The sequence below is a fragment of the Nycticebus coucang genome, chromosome 1, assembly GCF_027406575.1.
Source record: "Nycticebus coucang isolate mNycCou1 chromosome 1, mNycCou1.pri, whole genome shotgun sequence".
Taxonomy (NCBI): Eukaryota; Metazoa; Chordata; class Mammalia; order Primates; family Lorisidae; genus Nycticebus; species Nycticebus coucang.
In genome coordinates this window covers 184,075,457-184,080,098 of record NC_069780.1, presented here as the reverse complement: position 1 = coordinate 184,080,098, position 4,642 = coordinate 184,075,457, and the positions used below count along the sequence as shown (strand labels likewise).

The following is a 4,642-nucleotide window of genomic DNA, read 5'->3' as shown; positions in this document are numbered from 1 at the left end:
CCTCTGGTGCAGAGAGAGCAAGTGTATTTTTAATGTCATCTTTCCCTTTGGGTAAATACCTAGACCTGGGATTGCTGGATTAAATGATAAGTCTACTTTGTTTTTTTAGAGACAAAGTCTCACTTTATCACCCTCGTTAGAGTGCCATAGCATCACAGCTCACAGCAACCTCTAGCTCTTGGGCTTAGGTGATTCTCTGGCCTCAGCCTCCCAAGTAGCTGGGACTAAAGGTGCCCACCACAATGCCTGGCTATTTTTTTGTTGCAGTTTGGCCGGGGCTGGGTTTGAACCTGCCACCCTCAGTATATGGCCCTACCCACTGAGCCACAGGCCCGCCCCCTAAGTCTACTTTTAATTCTTTGAGGAATCTCCATACTGCTTTCTGTAGAGGCTATACTAGTTTACACCATCTAAGTGTTCCTTTCTCTCCTCATCCGTGCCAGCATCTGTTGTTGTGGGACCTTTGGATAAGAGCCATTCTTACTGGAGTTAGGTGTGGTTTTGATTTGTATTTCCCTGATGATTAGAGATGTTGAGCATTTTTTTCATATATTTGTTGGCAATTAAACTTTTAATTTTGAGAAGCTTTTGTTCATGTCTTTTGCTCATTACTTAATGGGGTTTGATTTTTTCTTTCTGATTTGCTTGAGTTCTTTTTTATTAGATATTTTTTAAAGCCAGTCAAATTTTGCAGTGGGGGGTTAAATACCAACTTTATTTATTTAAATAACAACTTTAGTGACACTAATGTTAATAAGCTCTGATAACCCACTACCATTGAGCCAGCGTTGCTTCAGTTCTTTATAGATTTTGGTTGTCAATCCTTTATTGATGTACAGTATTTGCATGCATTGGTTTTAAAATGCAAATGAAGCGTCTGTAACTTTATTATAGCATTTTTATGGAAAATGCTTTTTTTTTTGGTCCTCTAAACCTTATCCAGGCGTATTTTTATTCTGTAACTGGTTAGCTCAGTTTGAAAAGCCTTCTGGCTCCAGACTTGAACTTCATGTTGCAAACTTGGATCTGTCATTGTCAGGTTCCTCCAGGGTCCATGATGACTTCCTTAATTTGTCCTCTTTGTGCCATGAGTAGTAAGTTCTTACTGGCAATGAGAAATTAGCTTCTCCACTCTTAAGCATAAGCACAAAGGTCAAATTTTATGGTCTGAAGTTTCATGCACAGAATTACCAACAGCTTTATCACATGCTAGTTTTATGTTTAATGAGATATTTTTCCTGCATACTTCTTATGATTTCTACAGGAAATTATATTTGTTAATTAATATTTGTTAAGGTACATCCTGGGGCCAAGAAACAGTACCCAGACTCTTAGAACAGTAAACCAGGCAGCTGTTCTCATTGGTCAGAATTGCATTTGTGGTTTTCTAAGACATTGAAGTAAATAAAATAAGTCGTCTTTGGAAGGCCTCATCACATATATCAGAAAAGATACTTTGGTATCATAAATGGATAACCCCACAACTAAATCTTTTTCTGGATCAACCTGTGTTGGAAACATTAAACTTATTTACATTTCAAAGGCTAATGCAACTAAACTAAGCCAAGAGCAGAGTTCTATATTTTGTTTTGCTTTGTTTTTTTAAGTAACTACAGAGAAGAGAAAATATTTCATACAAGCTAACCATCAGCAATACCTCGTGGAATGGGAAATTGTGTTGGATGATACTATAGAAATGACATTATGGATTCAGCCGTGCACAAGATTTCTGCTGCGGCCACCCTGGCAGAGGTGGCGGGGCTGGAGGTTGTCCAGGGCAGATTCTGCTCTGCGGTCCCCCTGCAGGGGGCGGTATGCACAGCTGAAGCCTTGGATGCTGGCACTTCTAGTTGGGCCTGGAAGAAGACAGTGGCTCCATGAGTGGTGGAGGCTGCCTGTGCAGGAGTGTGAGCCAAGGTGCCCAGGGCCAGATTGCCAAGGAGAAGTCATGTGGCCAGCCTGCCTACTGGAGTAAGGTTGCCACTACTTTCTTTCAGGCTGGAGCTACTCTGCCAGGGTTTAAAACTCCAAAGGGAGTCAAGGCTGTTATTTACAAGGAAATGAGAGTGAATAAATCACCTTTAATGTCTTTTAGCCTTTTTTTTTTCATAAGAGAGGCCATACTAAACTTACATGCTCACCCAGCTGTGACTGACCTCCAGTTTTAGAAGGTGGGAGCAGAGCGTCACCAGATCTGAGAGTAGCGAAGCAACACATTCCTTTCGGGACATTCACACTGTTGTCCTGTTGCCAAACTATTTGAAGACTGTGCCATCTGCCTCTGGTACCAGCAGTTTCTCTGATCTGTGATCAATGTGGTTCATTGGTGCTTCCTAAGTCATAAAGGAAATGAGCCCAGGATGTGGGAAGTGTGACTTTTATATTGGTCTAGGATTGGCTATGAGCTTCAGCATTTTCTTTCTTTCTTTCTTTTTTTTTTTTAGAGACAGAGTCTCACTTTGTTGCCCTCAATAGAGTGCTGTGGCATCACAGCTCATGACAACCTCCAGCTCTTGGGCTTAGGTGATTCTCTTGGTGCCTGCCACAATGCCTGGCTACTTTTTTGTTGCAGTTTGGTCAGAGGTAGGGTTCGAACCCACCACCCTTGGTATATGGGGCTGGCACCCTACTCACTGAGCCACAGGTGCTGCCCAAGCTTCAGTATTTTCATTGGAGGAAGTTTTACTTTGAAAAAAAAAAAAAGGCCTTCTTCAACTTGCCAGAAAAGGCTCTATGAAAGCAGGTCACGGAGGTCATACACATCTTAAAGGATGGTTGTGGTGGGCTGGGCAGCTGTCAATGGGAGCCGGTGAGGTGACCAAATTTGCTGTGTAGGCATTTGCACCAGCCATGCTAGTGACTCCACTGGGAGCTCTCAGTATCCTGGTAAGTGCCATTCTCTCTTCATACTTTTTAAGTGAAAGACTTAGTCCACACAGGAAAATTGGGTATTTGCTAAGTATTCTAGGATCCACAGTTTGGTCATTCATACTCCAAAAGATGAGGATATTGAGACCGTAAATGAAATATCTCAGAAGCCAGGTGATTCAGGTTTTGTAGTCTTTGCAACACTTATGGTCATCATAGCCTTGATGTTCATCTTCGTGGTGAGTCCTCAGCAAGGACAGACATCTCATGTACGTAACAATCAGTTCCATAATTGGATTGTTTTCTATGTCCTGTGTGAAGGGGCTGGGTATCACTATCAAGGAGCTATTTGCTGGGAAGCCTGTGCCGTGGCCTAGTTGTCTGTGTAAGGACCCAGATCAATTACCTGAACAAGGCCATGGGCATAGTCATCACATCCATCGTCATGCCAATATATTACGTGTTCTTTACAACATCAGTTTCAACTTGTTCGGCTTTTCTTTTTAAGGAGTAGCAAGATATGCCCGCTGACGATGTTGTTAGTACTTTGAGTGGCTTTTTTACAATCATTGTGGGAATATTCTTCTTGCGTGCTTTTAAAGACGTCAGCTTCAGTCTAGCAAGTCTGCCTGTGTCTTTTTGAAAAGATTAAAAAGCAGTGAACGGCAATCTCTCTAACATGTATGAAGTTCTTAATAATAATAAAGAAGGCTTAACCAGTGGAAGCAAACACAATGGTGAAAAAAGCTCCTAAAGAAATGGAAATCTGACATCCTTTTAAGAAAGATGTAATTAAAAGGTTAATCTATAATTCTGTTATAAAGTGGATTTAAATATCAGAATGTGTCTGAGAAAGCATTGTCCTCAAATAGTGTTCTTTAAAGACAATCTTTTTTAACATTTAACCAATTGGACCAAGAAATTACTTTTCTTATATTTTAAATGATGATGGCTCACTGAAATGACCTCAATACATGACCAGTTTTGATTGACATTGAAAAAAAAGGACATTCTCAAAGCAGTCAAACATACAGGTTCATCCTAGTAACCTCGATGTTCATGTTAAAAATCTATACAGGAAGAAACAAGTATTATCCTTTATAGGAAAGATATTATTGGTGCTATTGCCATAGTTACTCCAGCTCAGGAAAAAGGAAATAAATAAACGAAGAAATAATTTTAAATAGTTCTAAAGCCATTTCCTTACCTTACTACTAAACCACCTATGGGATTTTCAAAGTCAATTATAATACTAAACAAGGGGCAGTGATGAAGAATTGTAACTGAAGACATTTTCAGATAAATGAAACAAAATGGGCTTCTTCAGATATATACCGGAAAGGAACCTCTCCGCATAATGTCATAGGTTTATAAAGTCTAGGCATGTAATCAGACATATAATGGATAACCTCTTAAAAATTTTAATAACATATTCTTTGTTTCTTAGAGAACTTCTGTGTAGGCTGATAGTCCTCAGGAAATGTGTCAGAGTAAAAACAACTGCCTCTTTCAAGGAGAACCATAGCTGATTGGCAGCATGGGTTAGTCTTCAAATTAACAACTTCATGCAATATTTCAAAGGGAAAATATATATTATTCAGTCATCTTGGATGAGTCAACTGCTGGTGCTGACTCCACACGCATTTTATACTTCGTTTGGGTCATAACAGAAGGTTTTCTTTGCTGTGAAGAGTTACTCTCTTTGGGCCACTCTTGGGAAGAGAACATGGGGAATAGATGCCTTCAACAACTTTCAAGATAAATATGAGAGGTG

The 4,642-nt window shown here is 40.0% G+C and overlaps 1 pseudogene; it reads left to right on the top strand.

The window, feature by feature from the left end:
- The first annotated feature begins 2,349 nt into the window (after positions 1 to 2,349).
- LOC128586878 (magnesium transporter NIPA2-like) lies at positions 2,350 to 3,649 on the top strand (annotated as a pseudogene).
- Positions 3,650 to 4,642: the final 993 nt, after the last annotated feature.